Here is a 26,530-nt window from a genome sequence, read left to right as displayed (position 1 = left end):
TGCAGAGGAACACATAGTTATTAAGATACAATAAAATAGAAATTTCAGAGGGAAATATTTAAAGCTGGAACATTAGCAATGTGATGAACAGCAGAGAGATAACTGGTACCAATCCTTTTCCTTGCTGGCTCCTAAATAGAGTTTATAGCCTGAGTACAGATAAGAATGCTTAAACGCTGCGGAGGACAACTCCAAGAAGGCTTGGATTAATACTGGGCTAAAGAAGCTCTCAAGGTTTCTCACACATTTGTCATTACTCTTCAATCAAGCTTGGTGTGTAACAAATCTGTGAATGATACGTATTGGCTGACATAGTGTCTTCCGTGCATTAGCGCTGTTGTCCCTCAGATTGCTGTATTGTTTTTAAGATGGGCTAGAATGAGGGAGAGGGAGTTGAAAAACTGTCTAGCTGCCTTCTCAGGCTAGTTCCACGTAAGAGGTTTCAAAGTGGATTTGCAAAGTATATACAGTTGGAGAATCTAGGACAAGCCGTTGGTGAAAGCTTGGTACAACAGGAACAAAGAGCATATTAATATGCATCTGAAGGGAATACTGAAAATGTTGCATCTAATTAGAGAAGAATTAAATTAGATATGTGATGAAATAATTACTGATGTAGTTGGAAATTTCTGCTCTGGAATGAATGACTAAGACATGGGGATATCTAAAGAAACTGAAAGGTGTAAAATTCGAAATAGAAGGATAATACATTTTGATAAAGTTTCCATTTAGATAAGGGCAACAGGAATAAGCTCTGTTTACAGGAAAGATATAATATTGGAGAGAATGTAAGTCCTCTTGCCGTAAAAGGAAGGAATTTTTCTGTGACATACCTGAAAGTTGTAATACAGGGACTTTTTTACCTCATTCTGCATTGCTAGCCATTAGTAATTACAAAATAATTAACTCAACTTTTATTTATGAAATTACTTTTGTACTGTACAGACATTTAGAGATTCTATTCGTTTTTCTCTTAAGATATTAGGAGAGGTTCCTACTGAGGTCTTTACAGGGAAGAACCTCCAGCGGTGCCAGCCACCTTTGAATTCAGAGCTAGGTATTCGTATATCCACAGGTAGCAATGTGGACTACTTTCTTGGTTATCTTTTTCTCATTTCTATTCCATGTTTGCCTCTCTTCAATGTCAACAAGCACACCCACATCCCGAACCATTTTGCACATCAAATCAGTAGCTAGTAGCTAGAGAATGTCCTATTGTTATTACTGGGGGTTAGCATGAAGATTTTAAGAGTACCTCTGGAAGTGTTTTAGGTTCTGTGGATTCACAGGGAACTTCTAGCAGTTGTGCTCTTGAGTGGCAAATAAATAATATATATTTAAGCCGTAAGATACAGTTTAGTTTGTGGGGTTTTGCTTGTTTTTTCTGGGGGTTTGTTTGGCTGGTTGGTTGGTTTTGGAAGTTGGAAGTTGAAAGCATCATCCGTCATATCTGTTGGAAATTAAAAGCCTTGTCTTGTTTCTAAAAAATTCCAGCGGACAAGCTGTGAACTGGGACGCTGCCCTTTCACTACTCCAGATCCACATCCTTTCCATCCGTTAAAGAATTCCATTGTTTAAAAAATTCCATCCATATTCATATTCATACATTTAAAAATGCTTAGAAAACTGTATAAAACAATTATTTTGAAAAAATAACCCAACCACAAAATGTAGATGTTTTCAGTAAACAATACTGATTTTCATTCATCCTTTTTGGTTTTGGGACAGTCATCTCAAAAAACCCTCAAGTGTAAACAGATTTGTTGTGTTGCGTTCTCCCCTCATCCCTCGGTTTTCTGGACAGATTTCAAAGTCAGTGGGTGCTTTTTAGAAATACAAGAATGAGTTGAAACCAACTATAAATGCAAAGCTAATTCTTATTTTACGAGACATTAAATTGTATTGACATGGATAATTTAAAATTAATTTTCAGCATAAGGAAAGGATATCCTGATAGGGCTTCTCTTAAATTCGATGATTGTGTAAAGATGTATTTGTGGCAGTGCAAGAAAATACCTCAAAGATAGGTTTTATTTATTACAAGAGTACAAGTAGGAAAACAATGTGGTAATAATGGGTATTTCAAACAAAGTACTGTGTGTTTTGTGATTTTTTTTTTGTTTTGTTTTCATTTCTGAATACAAAGGATGACTGATTATCTTATGGTCTTTAGTTTAGAGAATCATCTATTTTTACTTTGTGTGCATGTGTAGGCAATTAGCTTGAAAACCTGTTTTAAATATTTAAAAGTTTATACAAAACACAAGTTACATCTTTGATTAGCATTATTGAAAGATAATGAGGTCTTTTGTTTTCTTCTTTCTTTGCTTTGTACATTGACAATGCTTTATGTTCTGTCAGCTTTAGTGGTTCCTGTATGGTAAGCTAAATCAAGGGAGTGTGTGTTGGTTTTTTTTTTTTTTTTTTTTTCGAAATGACCTTTCTAATCACAAACAATGGAACAGCAAAAATAAAATAAATATTTTTTAAAAAGAGTGAAAAGAGAAATTTAGACATATTGCTTATCTCATGTCCTTGTAGGAAGTGGAAAGTTTTCCATTAAATATATATCTATCTATCTACCTATATATATATACACATATATATGCTTATAAACAAATTAAATATAGTTCTTATAATTGAATATGATATATTTGCAGAGTCTTTTTTGTTTGCTTTTTAAAGACAGAGAGTTCTTATAAGAAAATTCGGATTTAGTCTCTGTTTGTTTATATTTTTTTGCTTCCCATTTTTGAATTCCTGGTATGAAGTCTGATACTGAATTAATTTATATATTTATTTAGATTGAGGCAGGTGAAATTTAGGCCCCAATGAAATTAATCTAGTTTCTTTGCAGTTAAGGTGTAATATTTGTTCAGTGCCTATCTGAAGAAACTATTACTGCACTATTGTGCATTACAAATTACAAACCCGGTAGGGTAATGTAATACAAATAGGCCATATACATCCATATGTTCAGGTTAAAGGCATGGAGGGGAAATACTAGATAAAATTTCTTTCCTGATAAACCTGTATAAAAGTCATTCAGTAGGTCTGTAGTTGACCTGTAGTTGACCTGGCATTAGTATCTCTATACAGTTTGTGTAATTTTGTCTTAATAGTTCAGTATTTAATCAGCACAAGGAAAAGCTATGCTATGTTCCTTCAACAACTTAGTAAAACTTGAAGATCAAATTCTCAGATGTTTCATGTGTGGTGGTGGTTTGGGGGGGAGAGGTACTTAAATATTCACCTGTGTTCCTATTATGAGTATTGCATATAATTCTTTGGATGAGAAATAAACACACCAAAAAGAAAAATCCATTATAGTAAGTCATTTTAAAAGAATTTTAATTACACTTTGACTGCTTATTTTTCTCTCTACAACACTTCTCTGGTTGTATGCACTAATTGGTTTCTCTGACCTCTCACTGAGACATGCTATAATCCCAGCACATTTGCTCACACAATTTACCTGCTCCCCCTATCCCCAGGAAGGAGGGACCTGGGGGCTCAAGCCCACAAGGGCTGATTTGGCAGCACTGTTTTGGGGTCAGGAAGGCCCTTCAGAAGGCTGTTGAAGTCTTTGGATGAAAACTTAGGTACTCCAGCATCCCTGGGAATCCTCAGAAGTCAAGGAGGATTTGTGTTTGTTGTACAGGGATACTTATGCAAGCATTGTATGTTTTGACAGTGCTTGTTTATAAGTCAGTAACTTCCGTGGTATTTGTCCAGTATTCACAGATGCTTCTTCGAGCCTGCAGAATTGTGTTACTGCTTTACTTAGAAGGAGTAAGAACTTTTCGTAGGGGCTGAGGTTAGGTTGGTAAATTGGTTTGGTGTTTTTACATTTAGATTTTGCAGAAAACTGCAGAAATTGCTATGAGATCCTAGAAGTGCTTTGCCCAGTGTTTGTTGTGCCTCAAATCAGTCTCGTTTACCTCAGTCAGACACTGTGAAATGGCTGTTCTGATCAAATGAACAAATTAAATACCATACTGTTGCAGTGATAGAGCTTTTAATGCTCAGGTATTTAGTGGATTTGTGTAAAATGAGTTCATATATTCCAAAAATATGGTGTAATAAGATGACAAGTTAAGAAGAAAACTATACAATTGAAATTTTGTTCACCTTTTATCTGCATTCATGGAAAGCAACTTTTATCTAGGGTTAGCTAGTGTAAAGCCCATCAAAGGAAGTGATGCAAATGGGAGTGTGTTGCATTCCTCTCTTAATAGTGGAGCAAAGCCTTCCTTCAATTCTGAATTTTCATAATAACAGAGAATTGTAAGCAGTTTGCACAGGGATCCCAACTGTCGTTTGTTCTCAGTGAGCAACTAAAAGACTAAAGCCAAAATGTGACTACCTTGATTTCAATATTTTTCAGTTGTAGGAGATGAGGGGGGTAAGTGCTTTTTTTTTAAAAAAAAAAAAAAATGAAAAGGACAGCATCATTCCAGTTGCCTGAAATAATTTTCTCATTTATTACATTCTTATTTGTGCTTCCAAGTTGCTTAGTTTGCTGTGTCCATTTTTTTCCCCCTACAAACAAAACAGGTTAATCTTTGAAAAGCTAGGAAAGCTCTGACCAGGCAGGTAAGTTGGTTTTACTACTAACCTCCAAGGAGGAGCCCCAGACCCCAAACTCTTCATTTTCTTTTTATCATTTTATTATTATTTTAATTCAGAGTTCCTTTTTCGGGAAAAAAGGTAGGAGAGGTACAAAGATGTCTGAATAGCTCTTGCTTACCAGGTAGTCTTCTTGGTTTTCCCTAGTGCAAAGGTGCTAGCTGGCTGGCCTTCTAGCTGGCTTGTTAGTTGTGGGAGAGCCAGACCAAGGGGGAAGATTTAGGCTTGGCAGCTGCCTTCTATGGAGTTATTAGAATTTGGGATTCTGAGTCATCACCTCAGCTATACATTCCCAAAAGGAGAAAGAGAACATGAAATCAGAGTGGCTGGCAGTGCTTGGAAATAGTCTGGGCATCTACTTGAACAGGAAAAATTAAACAGGAAAAAACTACACAATTATGAAAAACTGAAGCATCATTTTTGATCAGCAGCCTCCAATGCTGTTTGCATACCTGTTAAGACTTTTCAGCATTCTTGATGTTGCATAGAGAGTAAAAATAATTATGCAGGCTTATCTTCTCAAAGGCACTTTGAGTCAGGCAAAATCACCTAAATAATAATGGTCTCAGACTCTTCTAAAAATAAGAGTTACACATTTAAACAAAATCAAAGTTTTACTTTCTCTTAAAAGCATGTTTAGGCATGGCTCCTAGTGTATGTACTGCATTGTGCTGTTGTGTGGTAGATGAACCTTGGTGTATCAACATACATGGGTATATATGATTCTTCCCTGTTAAAAGGAAACGTATTTTTCTATTAAAGGTGGCGCTCAGCAGTGTAAGAGGTGTGGAGTAGGAAGGATAAAGAGAGGGGAATATTTGATAGTATTTAGCTTCCTTTTAAATTATGTCTTGTCTGTATGTAGTGATGATTTTCTTTGACATGATAGCCTTCTATAAGTCTTGGTCGTGGTTGCTTAGGCTTCACAGTGAATAGAGATTAATGGTCATGACTCAGGAGGAATTGCATAAAACACAATGTGGAAGCTATCTGCAATATCATACAGAATCATACAATTCAGTGATTGCATGACAGTATTGCTAATATATTTCATGATAGGATGTTTTGCTTCCATTTCCCTTTGTATAAATACAAAAAGTTGCATTAGACACTTTTGACTAACCATAGGTCATGGGGTTTGTTGATCAAATGTGCTCATCAGCACGGAGACTGCGATTGCTGATTGTTCTTTTTTCTCCTACAGTTGGAATACTTTTTTTTTTAGATAACTTTAAGTCAAAACACTCTGAGGTTGTCTAGTCTGCACTCCAGTGTATTACAAGTCATTACATTTCATCACTTATTGCTATATCCTGAGTTAGTTTGAGTTAGCCTAGAGTATTACCAGACTCTGGAGACTAAATTTTTGTTTGTCATTTAATGCTGAATAGCAGGGAGTTGATTAGAAAAAATATGCTCAGATGAAAATACTTGTTTTGTGTGTCATGTTCTGCATAACATCTTGAGAGGATGCCATCTGCTTCTGAATAAATAAATAAACGGGATTCCTATTAAAAGAACTTGCTTGCAGAAAAGCAGCTTATGTTTCAGCCATGTACACATAGCCTAGCCCTGGTAGTGTGCCCTCCAAACACTTCCTTCTGGCAACCTCCGCTCTTCTCACCAAGATCCATGCAGATTGTTCTGCCTCCCTGAATGTCTGAGTATGCTGACAATGTAAAAACGTGCAGGCTGGTTATTAAAACGGCTGTTGAGGTCATGCTGTTAAAGGGTTGTCTTTCACTGTTAGCAATTTTCTACCTTCAGTGTCCTTTTCAACTGAGGAAGAGAATAGAGGTGGGCTCAGATGATCCCCTGCTAAACTTCTGCAGCAAAATCTATGGACTTTCTGCTGCACGCAAAAGTCATTTTGGCATAAGCAGCTTTATGGGTACAAGAGATGTATGGAGTTTCTTTTTTTTAAAAAAAAAAAAACATGAAAAATGGTTGGGGGTGTTTTGTTTTCTTGTGGTATTTTTGTGTTTTGGTTGGTTTTGCTGCAATTGCCTATGCGTATATGCAGACGTTTTTAAATTTTACATGTGTCAAGCTAGACTGTAGCCTGGAACAACTCCTGTAGGAGCTCCAGGCCAGGGAGATGCAGTGTGAATAGATTTAAAGATAGAAGAAATCACAAACACATGCTGCATTTTTGCTTGCATCAACTAGGCTCTGGAAATTCTGCAAAACTAAAGAAAATATTTTAGGCTTCAAATTATTGGAAGCTGGTTTCAGGAATATCCTCAACTTCCCTATGCTGAGCACTCGCAAAGGTGGGAAAGGTCCTGACAAAAAGAATGGATTTTTCTTTAAAAAGCATCTAGGTTATTTTTCCTGTTACTGAAGTGGGTTCCCTAAGTTCATTCTGTCTGTTGAATGCAGCTTCTTCAAAATCTTCTGTTTACGTGAGGGGAAGAAGAAATCCATCTGCAGATTTGTTAGACGGCCCAGCTATGCTTTCCCTTCATTTAGCACTACAGTTAAACATTAAGTAGAAGTGCTTCTGAGCCAGTCTGAACAATGGCTTTTTTTCCTTCTACCTGTTCCACTTTGTGGTTTTGGCTGCTTATTTCTGTCCATATTCTTAATTCATGCCAGCTCCTTAAGGGGAACAAGGAGGGGCTGGGCACAGGAGGGGCTGTAAACTGGCCCTACTATTTACAGAGGCATAACCTTGATGTTTTTTGAAAAGACTTTTCTTTTGTTCTTTCTCCACTAAAAACATCTGATAAAGTGGTGGAGAGTGGTAAAAAAAAAGCTGTTTTCTTCATTGGGCAAAGGCCCTTACGCTTTGTATCTTTACAAAGAGTATAGATGCAGAGATAATGCTGGGGTCCACTCATTAATAATCCCTTAGATGCTTCTTCTAACTCGTGCACAGGATACCGATCTGCTCCCTCTTTCACAGAAGAAAGTAGTATCACCAAGCAGTATCTTCAAATGTAGGCAGTATGTAATCCATGAACATAATAACCTCTGAACAGTTTTACACCAGTGGAAAGAATGCTTCATATCTCAACGAAGCTAAGACAGAGTCTTTTTAATAGATTTCCCCATGCCATCCACACTCTTGCAGAGAGATCTGGACAGATTGGAGAGCCGGGCGATCACCAACCACATGAAGTTTAACAAAAGCAAGTGCCAGGTCCTGCACCTGGGACAGGACAACCCTGGCTATACATACAGACTGGGCGATGAGACACTGGGGAGCAGCCCCGCAGAGAGGGATCTGGGGGCTGTAGTTGACAGCAAGTAGAATATGAGCCAGCAGTGTGCCCTGGCAGCCAGGAAGGCCAACTGTATCCTGGGGTGCATCAAGCATGGCATCGCTAGTCGGTCGAGGGAAGTGATTGTCCCGCTCTGCTCTGCGCTGGTGCGGCCTCACCTCGAGTACTGTGGGCAGTTCTGGGCACCACAGTACAAAAAGGATGTGAAACTGTTGGAGAGTGTCCAGAGGAGGGCGATAAAGATGGTGAAGGGCCTAGAGGGGAAGACATATGAGGAGCGGCTGAGGTCACTGGGCCTGTTCAGCCTGGAGAAGAGGAGGCTGAGGGGGGACCTCATTGCAGTCTACAACTTCCTTGTGAGGGGGAGTGGAGAGGCAGGTAACCTATTCTCCGTTATCACCAGTGACAGGACCTGTGGGAACGGTGTTAAGCTGAGGCAGGAGAAGTTTAGGCTGGACATCAGGAAGAGGTTCTTCACCAAGAGGGTGCTCGCACACTGGAACAGGTTCCGCAGTGAAGTAGTCACTGCACCAAGCCTGTCTGAATTTAAGAAGAGATTGGACTGTGCACTTAGTCACATGGTCTAAACTTTTGGGTAGACCTGTGCGGTGCCAGGAGTTGGACTTGATGATCCTTATGGGTCCCTTCCAACTCGGGATATTCTATGATTCTATGATTCTCATTGGCAGCTTTATCTCTGTGGGTGAAGAGAATGGAAGTAACTGATGTGAAACTTTGCTTCAGCCAAGAATTTTATAATTCAAATGCAGTAAAATATGGGGTCATTGGTAAATAAGATGTTTTGGAACTACCTGATGAGGAAAGAAGTCTTTTGATGCATTAGACTAATGTGATAGCAGGTCACAGAAAGAAGCTAAACAAATTTTGAAAGGCAGTATTCAATGGACAAATATGTCCCTGTTCTTTACTCAGCTCTGTAATAGGATTAATACTCAAGATGGAGCAGAAAGTTAAAAAAAAAAAAAAAAAAAAAGTAATCCAGTCTTCTGCTTAAAGTTCTATATTTTGTTTTGATTCTCAGCAAACACTCGGACACCCTCTTAAAGGTTGTTCAGGGCTTGTTTAGAGTATCTCTGAGGCATGCTTGTTCCCAAGCTTGCCAGCCTGATTATGACCTTTTGTTCTTTTTAACCTAACATCTAATCAGAATTTCCCTGGTTACAACTTGTTTCCATTGCCCCTCATCCTCTACTGTGCACCTCCAAGACGAATGTGGTTCATCCTCTGTACAGCCACGTGTTAGGCAGTTAGACATGAGTAAGGTTGTCAGCTCTCATTCAGTGCTTCTTTCCAATGTGTCATGCCATCCCACACAGACCACAGGAACCAGCATATGAATGGTTTTTGCTTTTGCTTGTTCACCTTTGGCTTCCAAAGTCTGATTTGGGTCGGGGAGAAGAGGCAATTTCTTAGTTCTGAGAATCTCCCATCTGCTTCATCAAGCTGTCAAATTAAGCTTGTAAACTGTGTTCAGATTTTGGTTTTGTTCAATATTGGTCACTGTTTGAGTTATTTGATTATTTCGACGTATAGCCTCGCAGTCTTTGCTACAAATTTGGAGAATTTGAGAGATCAATAGAGCTCTTCAAGTAGATCAGAGAATCACAGAATTGAAGGGGTTGGAAGGGACCTTGAAAGATCATTGGGTTCAACCCCCCCTGCCAAAGCAGGTTCCTTAGAGCAGGCTGCCCAGGTAGGCGTCCAGGTGGGCCTTGAATATCTCCAGAGAAGGAGACTCCACAACCTCCCTGGGCAGCCTGTTCCAGTGCTCCGTCACCCTCACTGTGAAGAAGTTCTTTCGCATGTTGGTGTGGAACTTCCTGTGATCCGTTTTGTGGCCATTACCCCTTGTCCTATCCCCACAAACCACTGAAAAGAGGTCGGCCAAATCCTTCTGTCTCCCACACGTCAGGTATTTATACACATTGATGAGATCCCCTCTCAGTCTTCTTTTCTCCAGGCTGAACAGACCCAGGTCTCTCAGCCTTTCTTCATAGAGAAGATGCTGCAGGCCCCGTATCATCTTTGTGGCCCTCTGCTGGACTCTTTCCAGGAGATACTGTTACCAGATGTGAATTCGGTGGCATGTGTTAGGGAGTCAGTTTGAATCTCTTGCAAAGTTAAGGTCCCCTCTGGCTCTGTCTTTAGTGGTATAGATTTCTACCAACAGCTTCAAACTAGCAAGACAGCATGTGTTTATAGTAAGCCTGTTAGTCAAGAACTTTTTTCTCCATTTAGCAGCACCTAGCATCTCAGGCTAGAGCTGTGTAGAACAATGTGTCGCTGAGGCAATAAATTTTGGCCTTTGCTCATGTTACGATAGCACTGAAACCAGGACTACGCATGTGGAGAGCAGATTATTTTAAATCTCGTGGGTGTTATTAGAACTGCAGGTTGGACTAAAGGAGATGTTGATCAACTTAGTCTGTCCTTGAACTGAGGCAGAATAGAGCAAGTGTTTTTTTTCTCCAACAGGGATTGTATAACCTGTTCTTAAAATATTTCCACAATGGGGATTAAACCATCTCTACCTCACCTTTTATACTGTTTTTATTAGAAAAACCCTTTTCCATTGCTTTCCCCAATATTTTTTAATTGCTTCAGGTTAAACCGATACTATTCAGTAGCATTTCTTCCAATGAACAATTCATATTTGAATTTCACCTGCTGTAGAACAGCTGTCAGAGCTCTGTAGGTACTTCTTTCTACCAGACTAAAAATACACCATTTCTTATCGTTGTTGGTCAACTGTGGACTGTCAAAAGGATTTCTCTTTAGCTATGGTGCCCAAAACTGGATTGTTTCAGCAGATACTGACACTGGTACTTGACAGAAAGTATTATCTCCTTGCACATGTAAAGTTTCCTTACCACAGTGCCTCAGAATTGGGCTTTGCCCTTCTTTTTACATCTCACTGTTAACTGGTATACACTTTATAATCGATTATAACCCAATAAACTTTTCTGTGTTCTGTTGCTTAGTCTGTAAAACCACATTTTTTTCATGCATGTTCTATTTTTCTTTCTAATAGAAGTAATTTTTTTTTTCTTTTTAAGCTGTCTTCCAGACTCAGAATTATATTTTAGAAACTTGATCCTGCACTTCTGAAACCTTGCAGTCCTTTCAGTTTGATGTAATCTGTGGATTTCATAAGTTCACTTTCTCTTACATTATCCAAGTCTTGAATAAAAAAAAAAAAAAAAAGATTCAAGTTGGGCCCAAGGCAGACCTTTGTACTTGAGAAGTATCTTTAGTTTGATAGTGTAAAAATAATGTTTCCACATTTATTTTTTCAAGCATTCATTTACCTTGCTCCTCTTACCTCCCTATTGTTATTACCCTTAGACAATTTCTTATCTTGTTATACCACAAAAAACAAAAGCATCTACTCCATCTTTTTTCTTTTATTTATTTTTTCCCATATCACTATGTCATTTACCTGATTTCAGAGAACCTGTAGAGGTTGGCTGTGGGTGTGGGGTGGTTGTTTTTTTGTTTGTCATCGTGGTGGATTTTGTTGTTTTTGGGGGGGTTGAGGGGGGAGAGTGTTATTTCAGAACTGGGTGGTGGGGAACAAAAGCCAAAATTTTACCAAACAAATGATAGCACTGGTCTAAATATGTTTACAGGTGCAAATGTATTTCTTAGCTGCCTTTCTTCTTTTTTTCAGCAGCCCACCTCACCTGTGCTTATAACCACTGCCCCAGTAATCCTAATGATGTCAGTAGCGTACCCTTTTTCCATTTGTCTAGTCCAGCAGCTGTGACTACCTTCAGAGATGTCTTAACGTCATCAAACTGTCACTCAAACTTCAGGGTGCTATTGTCACCCATTTGACTTTCTAGGTTGTGCAGACCTCCTAGTTTTTTCTTTATGAAGCTAAAAAAGAGTTAAAGCACGTCACACAGTTCACAGTGAACTGTTTGCATCTACTGCACCAATACACCTGGATTATATTTTCTACTATGGGAAGAAAACGCATTTCCTCCTCCCCCCAAGATTGCTAGACTGTTGTTTTTTTTCTTTATAGCTAGCACCAGTAAGGCCTGGTGTTTCACTGTCTCAGTGCAGCACTGGGCTGTGCTCACTGTCCTACCTTCCGTAGCAAGTAGTAGTGCTCTTGGGCTCAAGTTGTGGCCCCTTCTCTAAGGGGAGATCTTTGCATGTTCAGTGAGTGGGCTGTGTTTGTTGGCAGCCCATGAGCTGCCACATGTAAAGTTTGTCCATCATGCTATCAAGCATTAACCTCGGCTGCTGTAATTTATGACTGCCTTGTATTTTCATCGGCTTTTGTAGATCAAAGTGTCTGCTGCTCCTGAATCAGTTACAAATCTGAAATGTTTTGCCTATCAGATTTTAAAGATCACTCTGGAGATTATCAGCCTGAGTATATTTGTAGATGTTGTCTTTAGAACATATTGCTCAGTCAGTCAGATCAGATGATGTTTGCATATATTTGTAACACACAGCAAATACCCTTCTTTCTTCCTCTTTTTTTTTCCGCCACACCTTTTACTTTATTTTATTTTGGTTTGGTTTGGTTTACTTTATTTTATTCTTGGAGTAGTGGACTTTATTGGTTTGATTTCCTTTTGGTAACATTAACCACATGTTTTGACCAAGGAGCTGTGTAATTATAGTTATTTTTAGTATTGATTTTGGAGGAGTGATTTGCAGTGCATCTCTTCCATGGGAATAATTTCCAGTGTTTATAGTGCACTGGCTCTTCCATTGCACAGTGACTTGCATTTTTGCTAGTCGACACTGCTGAATCAGCTGCACTTTCTGTTTAATTTTTAGCTGCAGACTTTCAAAAAAGTTATGCACTACTTGTTTGAATATATATATATATATATAATTATGCTTGGTCCTGCTCACATCACAGTCAGATTTCTTTATTTTCCCATATATTTCCCATTCTTTGGGCTGTGACTTTGTAAGTAAAAATGAGCAGTCTCTTATGTATTGTATTTCTTTCTGGTGGTGATCGCTCTCCTTTAAAAAAAAAAAAATAGTGCCAGAGTTATTTAGTCTCCTTTCTCTGTGAAGGTAAATGATTTATAAATCACTTAGACTCAAGTACATGAATCAGTAGCCTCATTACTGGGCTTCAGCTCATTTAAATTAAGGGTTGTGATTCAGAGGTATGGGGCAAGTACTCATCTCAAAATATCCTATAAATCTACGTAATACTAGAATAAGTACTGAATGGATGACTTTCAGCATTTATTTCATTTTACCACTCTTGAAATAAAACAAGAAAGTCAGCATCCAGTTCCATATTATTTGATAACTGTACAGAACTACGGAAATTTTTATGCTCTAACAAAATACCTGTTCAGAATTTGAAAAATAAATAAATAAAAGCATAATGGGCAAAATCATTAATTATAAATAGGCAGAGCTTCAGTTAATTGAATTTTTGCTAAGAACTTTTCCTGTCGGTGCTCTGACTTCCTGTTGCAGACTTAAAGAAACAACATGGGTATCCTAAAAAACCCCTGGTCTTTCTGTCCTACAGACAGACATGCTTTTCACTTATAGGTTGTTAAAATGATTTTTGGATGACTGTTTAGTGCCATAAGCAGTGGAGCATTGCATTGAGACTTTCTTTAAAACCTTTGACTCTTCCTGGTTATATTACATATCATAGAAAGTGGCAATGTTGGTTTTTGTTTGCTTGTGTGCAAGGTAAATGTGACCTCAAACTTTCTAAGAACTGACTTCATAGGGTCACCACTCAGAAGGATTAAAATATCTCGTGGTGAAATTCAGTGACAAATTGTATGTGTTTAAGAAAAATAATCAGTAATTTTTGCCTTGTACATTTTATTTTCCATCATTCCACATTTTCTCAGGTACCTCTACTGGTTTGAGACAGCAGCCTGTATTTGGTCTCGTTCTGAGAGCCAAGAGTCATAAAAACTACCAATGGTCTCATGAAAGGCAGTTGTTATGGCGAATACAGACATTTCTGGGAAAGGGTAAAGAATACAAATAAAGACTAAAGGATTTCAAATGTTTGTGTAACAGTTTGGTAAATAAAAATGCACATCTCCAAATTTAAATACAGTCTGCAGCTTATAGGTTATAACAGTATGTTTATAATGATCTATGTGGTTCTGTAAGAGGTGACATTTTGCCAGAAGAGGCAAATTACCTTCAAGAGCAATATACCTTTCTACGGGATGGTGGTTTCTGTAGTCTGGAAAGTTCAGAATTTAGAGTGATAGTTTTGATACCAGATGGTGACAGGAAAGGTTTCTTTGCTCACTCTGCAGATAAGAAACTTGTCTTAGTTTACAGGCTGACCAGAAGTACTAAATTTAGGGCTTTTCGTGGTTGCATGAAACTGCAGCTTTGCTCTTGCATTTGCCAGTGGCAAATCATTTCTTCTATGTGAAGACTGTAGCAGGATGGCTTCCTTTTAGTGCACCTGTGAGGGAAGATGCATAATATAATTCTTAAATAATATTTTTCTCGGAGAAAGTCTTTGTATATTTGACAGTGTAATTTGCAGGGATATGCACAGAGCACTAAAAGTGTGATTCAGATGATGCAGAAAACGAATTTCAGTGTGTCTGACGTTAAGTATGTGTTAGTGTTAACAGTCCCTTAAAACTCCCAACACTGATACCCAATTCTGTAATCCCACCTGTGTTTCAGAGACTTTGATAAATTCATGGATCAACATTGCAGATGTGGTGCATATCCAAACTAGCTTGGACTTTGTGGTCTATAAGTAAAAATTATTAATTGGGGGTGGGGAAGAAGAGAAGTTACTACATATAAGTTGGTTAAAATCCTCTTCAAGCCACGTTATTTGGTTATAGTTAGTGTAATAGGCTTTTGCCCACAAAATGCACTGGTCAGACTCTAGGATCAGATTTATTTCTTTTTTGCCTAAGTTATGAAGAATTCAAATTTCATTGTCCGAGTCTGATGCTTTGAATTAATAACATGATTAAATCTAAGCGGTAATAATCTCCATATCTCTACCTTCTATTTAAGACTACAGAATTTGATAATTTTTTTATTTTAGTGTTTCCATGTTATTAAAGCTCAGGATAATAAGATCCCCTGCGATGGCATCTGTAAGTACATGTAAAATCCCTGCTTCCCTACTATCCTGCTGTCTGGTCATGCCAGAGAACCAGGCTGTCAATATGAAATCATTAAGATAATTCTTTAGGCTGGTAGGAAGCACTGCAAAAGTATCAGGTTAATCTAAATCCTTAAATTTTTACAAAGACTGTTATATTTGGGGAAGAGCAATTTAATTCCTGAGCATTAAGGGTTCTTGCTGTCTCTTCTATTTCTTTTAGTCTTCTCATGGTAATGATGTGTGGCCTACAAGATGTAGAGTGTTTTAAAAGGGAAAAAAGAGGTTCTAACTGTTACCGTTGGAGAAAGTTTTCAACTCATGCATCTCATCAATGCTTTCTCATGACACATCTGAAAAGACATTTTGGACCTAGTTTCAGCATGTAAATAAATCATACAGATTGGTCCAGCTGGGAACTAAAGCTGTATTGTTTGCATTAAAGAATATAACTTAGTAATTTTCTGGTAATGTGCAATAATACATAACTAATTGTAGCAATCCCAAGGTTTATTTTTTTTGACTTAAAATAAGGAAAACAAAGGGTATTTCCAGTATGAGCACTCATTAAATTCACTGGCAGGTGTTAGATTTTCTCATAATTAAAGTGAAGTTGGTGTAATTCTGTTAGTTATTTGCTTTATAATCATTTGGATAGTTTACCATATTAGCTCTTTGCATGAAAGAGCTAATATGTCTTTGAAGCTCTACTTTGTGCTTTAATAAGAAACTGCATTTCACTTTTGAAGAAATGTGTGTATGTTTTGGGAACTTTATTTTTTTTTTCTTTCTTCCAATGTCAGTTTATTCTTTTACAGTTGAGGCTGGTACTGTGATACTCTCATATGCTATTACTGCTCAAACGAAAAAGCCCTTATCTGACAGCTCAACACTAAGTTCAGATTTATACATTTTATTTCTCCATATGTTATCTTCATTTTTTTCTGTCCTTTTGGTTTAGTTTTTCCATATAATCTCTGTAGTAAGGTTTTGTTTTCCAGTACTAATAGACTTCTCAGGTTTTTATTTGCTTGTTTTTTCTTCTCACTGTGTAACACAGTTTTTCAGTTGCTGTGAGGTGAAAAGGTACAAGCAGCAGCAGCAGGATAGAAATGAAACCTGCAGAAAGCATGTTGCTCCTTTTCATTTCTAGCTTACTTGAAATGATTTAAACAACAAGAATCTGTAAAACAACAAGGAACATTTAATGAGTGCCACAGGTTTCAGTGCATAAAAAAATCAGTGAAGTGTCTCCTGTTTCAGAAGCTCATTCCCTAAATCTACTAAAAGTTTCCTGAACAGAAGATACTTGGGCTTTATCTGATGATTGCTGTTCTACAGCCCCCTTTATATGCCAGTTAATTTTAGTGCAAAGTCCTACAAATGTATCCTTACTTTAATTCTTTGGTATTCAGTCTTTAAAATGTTTAGATTTCTCTAGGATGTCAGTATTTGTGGTTGCTTTGGAGATTATATTTGTTTTTTACCTCTTTGTTGCAAATGTTGTTAGATTTTAACTTGTGAAACAGGTTAACAACTAAAAGACAAATAGTTTAAATTATAGAGGGGATTTATTTTCTTTGTGTCTCTCTCTCAAAACACTGTACAGTTCTATAAACCAGAGGAATTCTATAGACAAACATTCTGGTTGACCAAATCTGTTTGCCTGAAATATCCACAGTTTTGTGGATTAATTTTATTCCATTTATTACAAGCACTACAGAGGTAATAGTTCATCTGTTATTCTCCACTGCTGTAGTGGTTAGGAGTGTCATAATGGTGATGATACCTTAACATTCATGTTCTTGGTCTCTCATCTCCAATGGTTAGGTTTGGCCAGTATGTTCCTAGTCACACTGCACTTTTTTGCTCTAAAGCTCATGTTTGTGTTTATGTACTGCTCTTAAATGTTCTTTTTGAAATTATTTTGTTTATTGATTGATGCCAGGCGAAACTTAAGCACTTGAAACTTGCAATAAGGACATGGATAATTGCTCTGATGACTGATCTTCATAATCTCTGTCAGGTGGGGTCTAAATGCACATATTCAGAGAAATGTCCATGTGCTTCTGATTGTTTACACAAAATTATATTTCACTTGCTGTTTTGTAGCAATACTTACTAATATGTACTTTGCCATATTTTGTAAGAGAAAATAGGTCTTAATGTGGTCACATTGTTAAATATTAACCAAGAAGTGAGTCTTTGCCAAGTGATAACAAAAGCATTTTTTGAAATATAGGTTAGAGATAAAATGAAATAAGCCAATGTTAGATTATTTTAATGAAGTTTAATGCTAAAATCCACATGGCTAAAGAATCAATTACACTGGTAAAAATTACAAAAAACAAATTAAACAATAGTTGATTTTCTTGAATCATAAATGCAGCTTTGCTAAGCAGATGAGAAGGAAGAACTTCCAGTGCTGATTAACCTTTTTTACTGTGACAGACAAAGGAACATCATTTCCAGGAAGAAAATTAATTATTTAAAAAAAAAAAGTTTACAGAGAGTTTTTAGTGTGTGTATACATTCACACAGACCAAATTTCAGTGGACAGACATATTTAATGGATAGAATTCCATTGAAAATATTACATGGTGTATGTCTTATTTGTGGGGGTTGGAACTACTTTAAGGCATTTTACAGAATCACAGAATCACCTAGGTTGGAAGAGACCTCCAAGATCACCGAGTCCAACCTCTGACCTAACACTAACAAGTCCTCCACTAAACCATATCACTAAGCTCTACATCTAAACATCTCTTAAAGACCTCCAGGGATGGTGACTCAACCACCTCCCTGGGCAGCCCATTCCAATGCCTAACAACCCTTTTGGTAAAGAAGTTCTTCCTAATATCCAACCTAAACCTCCCCTGGTGCAACTTTAGCCCATTCCCCTCGTCCTGTCATCAGGCACGTGGGAGAACAGACCAACCCCTACCTCGCTACAGCCTCCTTTAAGGTACCTATAGAGAGCGATAAGGTCGCCCCTGAGCCTCCTCTTCTCCAGGCTGAACAACCCCAGCTCCCTCAGCCGCTCCTCGTAAGACTTGTTCTCCAGACCCCTCACCAGCTTGGTCGCCCTTCTCTGGACTCACTCAAGCACCTCCATGTCCTTCCTGTAGCGAGGGGCCCAAAACTGAACACAGTACTCGAGGTGTGGCCTCACCAGAGCCGAGTACAGGGGGACAATCACCTCCCTAGACCTGCTGGCCACGCTGCTTCTTATACAAGCCAGGATGCTGTTGGCCTTCTTGGCCACCTGAGCACACTGCTGGCTCATATTCAGCTGACTATCAACCAGTACTCCCAGGTCCTTCTCTACCAGGCAGCTTTCCAGCCACTCATCTCCCAGCCTGTAGCTCTGCTTGGGGTTGTTGTGCCCCAGGTGCAGGACCCGGCACTTGGCCTTGTTGAACTTCATGCAGTTGACCTCAGCCCATCGGTCCAGCCTATCCAGATCCCCCTGCAGAGCCTTCCTACCCTCGAGCAGATCGACACACGCACCTAACTTGGTGTCATCTGCAAACTTACTGAGGGTGCACTCGATCCCCTCATCCAGATCATCGATAAAGATATTAAAGAGGACCGGCCCCAGCACTGAGCCCTGGGGGACACCACTAGTGACCGGCCTCCAACTGGATTTAACTCCATTCACCACAACTCTTTGGGCCCGGCCATCCAGCCAGTTTTTAACCCAACAAAGCGTACGCCAGTCCAAGCCACGAGCAGCCAGTTTCTTGAGGAGAATGTTGTGGGAAATGGTGTCAAAAGCCTTACTGAAGTCAAGGTAGACCACACCACAGCCTTTCCCTCATCCACCAAGCGTGTTACTTGGTCATAGAAGGAGATCAGGTTCGTCAAGCAGGACCTGCCTTTCATAAACCCATGCTGACTGGGCCTGATCGCCTGCTTGCCCTGCAAGTGCCGCGTGATGACCCTCAAGATAATCTGCTCCATGAGCTTTCCTGGCACTGAGGTCAAACTGACAGGCCTATAGTTCATCCTTCTTGTAGATGGGCGTCACGTTTGCTAACCGCCAGTCGACTGGGACCTCCCCTGATAGCCAGGACTGCCAATAAATGATGGAAAGCGGCTTGGCCAGCTCCTCCACCAGTTCTCTCAGTACCCTCGGGTAGATCCCATCGGGGCCCATTGACTTGTGTACATCCGTTACTTGCACTATTTAAGCTTTGGGACAGTGATGAAACTTTGGCTTGAGCTTTTAGCCTCTTGGGAAAAGGAAGAGCAAAAACTTTGGCACCTTCACCTGTTATGGAAGCTTAAACATAGTGCCTTCTTCATCCAGAATAATAAATTTGATCTTCAGAGGAAAAAGTTAATAGCAGAAAGTTTTGTAGTGAATATTGAGCTTACATCAGAGGGAATTATATGAAAGAAATGTATAGGATGTCAAGAATTCTCTTAAGACATGAGTGCAATAGGTTGCTCAGAGGTTTGCTTTCCAAATATCTCAACAGTGGAAGTAGGAGAGCGATCATCTGCCACTTACACAAACCTTTGTGCAATGATTTCCAATTTAACAGAGCTTTGTCCTTTGTGTCAGAGATGTGCCTTTTGCTACCTTAAGACTTTTGTTTTTTTTTTTGGGGGGGGGTTGTTTTTGAGAGGAGTATTTTTGTAACTTGCTCCTTTTGTGCTGGGAGGGTGTGAGGGCTGTGCCTGCAGGAGCAGGGACAGCTGAATCTGGGCCTGAGCAGGCCAGGTTGGGAAGGGGCTGCTCACCAGATTACAACCAGCTGTGGCTGTCTCTGCTGGCACGCAGCTGAGGGCTCCTCCTGCTGAAACTCCTTTTCCTCCCTCCCTTCCCTCTTGACAAATTTCATTAGCCTTTGCTATCTTTCTGCAGCTAATGCTTTGCTTCACTGGGCGGGGGAGGGTGACTCTCTGCTCTTGCCATGTCCTTTCCACGTCTGCATGGCAGGGAGCCTGCCTTCTGCTGGACTACCCTAGGGCAGCGGCTGGCCCAAGGTACAGCCGGTGTGGAGGTCTCTCCTGCAACTCATTCAGCTTCTGAATTCTGGTTTTGCTTGCAAGGACCTTTCCCTGGCAAAGCATTGCTCAGTTTATTGCACTGCAGAAGGTCATACCAGGGAACAACTCCTACAGTAGGCCATAAACTCCCTTGGGCAGTCCAAAGGGTATTGCACAAAATATATCCAATAATAGCACCCATATTTAATTTAGATAGTATTTTGGTTTGTGTTGAAACCAAGGAGATTAGCAGTTTCCCCTGATGAATGAGTGGTCATGCTCCTTACCCTTGGAGGAAAGGGAATTGTCAGTTCTAATCTGATCATTTAGAAGTTTCCTCTTACCACAGGCTATTTTTCTCATCATTATTTTGTGACTCTTATAAGGTTATCGTTTACTGTAACCAGTCACAGACTCTAGTTTACTGTATTTGGAAGTATTTTACAAATAATGCATAAAATGGGAGCAATTTTCACCTCAGTGAGGTCACTCCAGAAATGGTGGATTCAGAGTGGAGAATGCAATCCGTAGGAACATTCTTACAAAAACCTTACATAGCACAAGACTCCAAATTTTGTGGCAGAGGTACAGATACATAATAGGTTTGTGGTTGTGGCTTTGCAGACAAATACTCAAGGCATGTCCACAGAAGATGATTTTTTCCCCCTGGGGTTCATTCAAGGACAAGCAGAGAGTTTCCCATCGAGACTGAAAGCAGCAGTTAGCTGAGAATCCAATTGTTTTTGTGGGTTTGCTAATCCGCATGTGATACCATCAGTCCAGGTAGCTTTTCTTTGTCCAGCTTGTTGAAAAGTAACTGCCTTGTAGGTCAAGACAAAAAGGCAGAATCTCTACATAATGTGGTCATGTATGCATCACAGGAAATAGGGCTGGAAGAGACCTTTGTCATCTAAATCTATCTTCCCCCTGCACTGCTCTGCAGATGCTGTTATTGATTTAATCATCAAATGGTTCACACACGCAGGAGAATGGGCACTTGGAAACAGCTATGGCTCTGTGGTTAAAGAATGGACCAGCAAGCAAAAAGAGGCCAGTAGTTTTTATCTCAGCACAGATGAAAGGAAGGAGCAAGGAACTGTGAAATGGAGGTAGGTTCTCTCTGAGGCTCCTCTGGTGGAGCAAAAGGTGTTTTAGGTAGTGCCATAAATCAGAATGCCGCTTGCTTTTGTAGATGTGCTTGAGACATCAGAAGTTGTGACAAAGCTAGCTAGTCAAGGGTGCAGGGAAACAGTTTTAGTGAGGGAAATCTTCAATGAAAATGATGTTTAGTGAAAATAATTTGTGTCTCTGGAGACGCATCACTTTTTGTGGAACTGTGTTTGCTTGTGATGACTGCAAATGGGGGGAGGGGAGGGTTGGTTTTGCTTTGAGTCCAGTTTGAATTTGCCTGTTGTTAAAGTGTTTAGTTGTATCAGAACAGTAAAAAACACCTCTCAGACCTATGATAATGCAGAATTGCAACACAGGGCAGTGTTCATATGTTATTTTATGTGGTTGTATGCTCACTATTTTGCATACGGGTACAGGTTATTTGTCTGGTTGTGTCGTGTGCCTGTACAGGGGAGCCAGCACCATCTTGCTTGTGATCCTGTGTGAGACAAAATCTCTGGGTTTTATAGTGGTATCCTGACTGAGGGGGCTGTGGACCTGAGACTTGGGGTGGGCTGGTTGTTCTCTGGTGCTTTTGGAAGGAAAGTAACTATGAGAAGTTGATATTTCCAATTGTCTTCTGACCACTGAGATGTAATATTTTTAAGCTGCCAGAACAGTACAATCACTATCAGACCCTATTGGAAGAGTGACCTTGAAATAGTCTGAATTCAAGCTATTGGTTTCTCTTCACCGTGTAAAGGAAACATCCCTCTAATCTTAGAATTTAAGGTTAAATCACTTCTGGCTTTCAGCTATACATATGTGGGACTGAAGTTATGATTAATTTTATATCAGTCTTGAGGATATAGCATTGGGTTTATTCTGCTTTACTTTTAGCCTCCCTGAAGGAGAATTTACTGAGCTAGATGCAGTATTAGTATCTGCAAACTCTGTTATGTTTCTCATTTTTCTTTCCTACACACAACATAAATAAGATGCAGTCAGGATCATAGAGCAAAAGAAATAAATACTAACTATTCATAGTAATAAGTGCTATAATTATTTTACTCTTGAATGGATAGGCAACATTTTTTTTTTAACAATAGAGATTGTAGCAAAAGCAGAGTTTAGAAAAGGGAAGAAAAGAATCCTATTTGCAAATGAGTTCGATATATTAAATACGCATCTGACTTTGCTTAGAAGCAACATTTTTATTTTAGTTCAGAGCAGTTTAAAGAATGTTACGTAGAAGGAGTAAATCTGAAAACAAAAGAAGAATCTGTTTAGGTTTTTTGTTGTGTCTCCATTTCACCCTCTTGAGCCAAAATCCACTCCTGCTCTTGATTGCTTCCTATTTAATGGTGGTCATCACATTTATTTTTCATTAAGTCAGGATGAAGATTATATGTTACAGGGAATGCCTATAAACCAGATGAAAAGGAAGGGGAAAGGTGTATGGTTTTTTTTAATTTTTTTTTTTTCAGACAGACAAAAAGAAAGGGAAAAGGGTTGCTTGCTTCCTGTCTGCACAGACTGTGAGGCACAGCAAAAGACTTGTCTTAGAAATGAGGGGCTCTGGGAAAACCAGCATGGCACTGTGCGAGTCTCTTTGAAAACAGGACTGTGTCATAGGCTGGTAATGATGGGCAACATGTCAGGGTGCATAGAAGGAATGTCTTTTGACATGAAGACTGCAATTTACTGCAGCTGTTAGTTTAGGGGAAAAAAAATCCAGTTTTCCCAGCATCCTTAGAGGTTCTGTCAGTTCCACTGTTTTCTGCATCCTCTAAAGTCAGCAACTAAACAATCCCAAACTGGCTTTTTGAGTAGGTTAATATAATTCTCAGAGATGTCAGACCGCTCTCTTTACAACCCTTTCCAAAGTAATTATATGATTAAGTAATAGGAATATTTTCCTAATGATAAGCTGCTGAAATGAAACAGTGCAGGACCTTCTACCCTTCATCTAAATTCAGCTATGCTTAGAGGAACATTTGGAGAGTCTGCTTTATGAAGCCACTTTGAGCATTTGTTTCCTTTCCTCTTTCATCCAATTTGCTCTAGAATTTATTATAGGCAAAACTCATGCTGTAGAGGCAGTCCTGGACCTAGTAGGCAGTGAAATCCCTGTTTGTGAAGAGGAAGCGATGAATGGTCGTGCTTCTCTGACTGTCCCGGTTCATGCTTCACTCCACCGCAGATTGTGGCGACCTCAGCAGATGCATGGCTTTACCTCCAATCTCATCATCTAGCTCGTGTCTCAGCAGGACATCTTGTCCACTTCTAATGTTGTTTTCTTCTCCATGACAACTTTTCTCGTTTCCTTGCTCTCTGGCAAAACATTAATAAACTACAAATTGTTGTCATCAATGAGATGTGCTGTATTTCTCTACCAGATATCTGCTGCAATTTTCTCATGATTTTTCTGTTTGGGAATGTTTGAAGTGCTTTCATAACTGGATGTTTTCTACAGTATCAGTAAACTAGTCCACAGATCCATTCTAAATGATAATTCACCTTATGCTTGCAGAAGTCATTCATAGTCTCAGTTTTCATTGTAGACATGTGATTGAAATATTAGCAGTTTACATTCACAACAGGTGTTTTTTTAATGCTCTAAACTGTAGAGCATGAAAGAGTATGTCGCACTACAATGACTACTACTATTCCCTAGTGATTTCAGTTCTGCCATTTTTCTGTGCAGACAGATCAGTGGTTCATTGAAGTTTATTTTCAATAAACTCAATCTCATAATTAAATGGTTTGCATGAGAAAATACATACCCTTTTCTACAGTTGTTTCTGCCAGTCAGTATATACATTTTTTAAACCTGGAGAGAAATGCATTGCTGTGCATTATCCCAATGCACCGTGCAAAAATGTTTGGCTTGTTCCTGTTGTTAAAATAATTTTTGTCAGGGTGTTGTTGTTGTTTTTAGCATATCTTCATTTGTTTATGTCAGTTTATTACTCATTTCTTGGTACTTAGTCATATGTTGATGTTTCTTTACAAATAATGAGTCCACGGTAGGAAAACACTAGTACATTTTCCTGGATGTTCTGCTGTAATTGAACTAAGTTTAATGTTCTTTGTAAGTTTGGCTTGGTATTCCAGTTCTCGGTCTTAAGACTAGGGGATGGGAGAGGAAAGTTAAATGGGGCAAAAATATTGATGAGGGTAAGTTTGTTTTAAACCGAAATTTTGTTTATCTTTGGAAGCTTTCAAGGAATTGTTCAGCAAACGTATTGGGGAGGGGAGAAGGTATTCGGGAGCCCTGATGCGCTGTTTTTGGGTTGGATACAAATACCCACAAAAAATGACTTCTTTCCAGTCTGGTGGGTCCTATACAGGGAAGAGACAGAACTGTGAAGGGAAACAAATCTGAATTTTAATTTTACGTAGACTAGATCAATATTTAGGTACTGGTGAATAATTCTGGATCACGAGGGAAGAGCATTTTCCATGGGGTTATGATGAGACTTGTGGAAGATCCTTGGCTTGTTTTCCTGAGCGTGCCATCTAAACTGCATGTTAGTCTGCTGGCAAGAGCAATCTAGCCCATGGACAGACGTACAGCAGATGTCTTGCTCTTTGGAATAGGGAAGAACTTGGAGAATGCTTTCAGAGTGTTGGCCTGGCTTGAGCCAGAATATGATCGTGTTCCTTCTTGCTCTTAGTCTCCTACCTGTTTCAAAACAAATAAAAAACTTAAAGAAATAAACAAAAAAAAACACCACCTACGTTCTTTTGGAAACTTCAGCAAGTGTATCATTTTGTTTAAGAATTAATGAAAAAGTAAATGGTCCCACTGCAGCATTTTTGTTAATTATAATGAGTTGAGAGAACACCTTCAAGACAAATTCCTTTGAGATCCTGACAGTATTTTAACTGAGCTGTTGGGGGAAATCTCTGCTACTGTAGTATTTGCTGTTATCTAGCTATATTTGAAAATTTATCTACAGTAGTAATTAAAAATATTGATACTATTCATAAATCCTCAATATGGTGATGCGTAGATAACAGAATAGAAACTTATATGCAACATCTTTGTTTCAGAGTTAACAGTGACCTTATGGCAACATATTCTGAAATCAACTGGAGGTGCAAAGTTTCATACAACCCTGAATATCAAACTCCTGATGACAGACACTGTTGCCAGTCTTATCACACAATAGCCCTGAAATCTGAGTTGTTACTAGGTAGAAAAACAGAAATGAGTACTAACTTCCACTTTTTGTCATCAATAGAAACTTCCATGTTTTAGGATCTTACAAAAATAATCTTATATAGGTTTGTGTTTTTAACTTTTCAATGTATTTCCAACTTGATTATCACTAAGGATAATTGCATACAGCTTCAATGTTGAGCAAAATAGTGTTGCTGTGTTGATATTATTCTAAAATCCTGAAATTTACATAAAATTAAGTATACATGTTAGGGAAGCTTCTGATGCATGTTTAGTAATGGTATGAAATTGCAAAATATTGGTAAAATATATGGCAAGTAATGAGTGAACTGTTGGAAGAAGATAAAATTTCTCTACAGTATCCAGTATGGGTCTCCTGAGTATTGCTTTGGATCCCCAGTAGCTTTTAATCAGAAGGGAACTTTTAAAACATGACTTAATGAGAACAGTCTTGTAACAGAAATAAACTGCAGAAGTTTAGGGCTGTTTGGTCTGGGCTGATTGGTGTGTTTTTTTGTTGTTGTTGCTGTTGTGTTTTGTTGTTTTTGTTGTCTTCTTGTTGTTTTTTGTTTGTTTTTAGTTTTAGGATTTTTTAAAACTCTTTCTGAAACTATATCAATACAAATTTTATTACTCAAAGTACCTTCCAAGTTTCCCAGTCTTTAAGCAAGCAAGTCTCAGAGGTATTTCACTTACTATGATAAATTTCCCATCTAGGCTATCACATTTATATGTTTTTCTTTTTATACTGTAAGTCAGCAATCTTGCCATGCTCAAGCTTTTTAGTCTGTCACTTGTTACATGTACAATATAGTCATTATAAATCCTTTCTGTTTTCTTTTGGCATGCTGATTTCTCCACTGATGTTTTAATTAACTTTGTAACTTGCACTACATTTCACTCTTATTTTTGGTCTAATTCTCCTCTCTCTTGTTTTTTATCACTGGAAAAATGATTTGTGTTTAGCATCATTAACTATGAAAACTTTAGAGTTTTACTTTGCATTTCTAATACCGTTCTTTATCTGTTTTAGCATCTCCCTGTATTCTTCCCAGTGTTCTTTACTTCCTATTTTCTTGTAAGTATAGCATATTCTATTTTTCCCCTCAGTTCCTATTGACCTGTTTAACCATGTGGACTTAATTGAAGCTACATCTCACTCCTGAAGAAAATAATTCAATTACTGTATAAGTTTAGTTCAATTTATTTATCCTCTCCTTATGAGTGAGGTGTCTTGGTATTGTCTAAAAAAAT

At 38.6% G+C, this 26,530-nt stretch overlaps 1 protein-coding gene across 2 annotated transcripts in view; it reads left to right on the top strand.

The window, feature by feature from the left end:
• The window catches only part of CDYL (chromodomain Y like), a 105,442-nt gene that overhangs the window by 58,260 nt on the left and 20,652 nt on the right, over positions 1–26,530 (top strand). Inside the window, exon 1 of one of the 2 annotated variants that reach the window (XM_066992469.1) lies at positions 21,001–21,086. The exons of the other annotated variant lie outside the window; for it this stretch is intronic. The gene's annotated coding sequence lies outside the window, so the exon portion shown is untranslated. Of the gene's footprint in view, positions 1–21,000; positions 21,087–26,530 lie in introns of those variants that run through there. 2 annotated transcript variants of the gene reach the window in all.

Source organism: Anser cygnoides, chromosome 2 (genome assembly GCF_040182565.1).
Source record: "Anser cygnoides isolate HZ-2024a breed goose chromosome 2, Taihu_goose_T2T_genome, whole genome shotgun sequence".
Classification (NCBI taxonomy): Eukaryota; Metazoa; Chordata; class Aves; order Anseriformes; family Anatidae; genus Anser; species Anser cygnoides.
The sequence above is the reverse complement of the archived record's forward strand: the minus strand, read 5'-3'. Positions and strand labels throughout refer to the sequence as shown.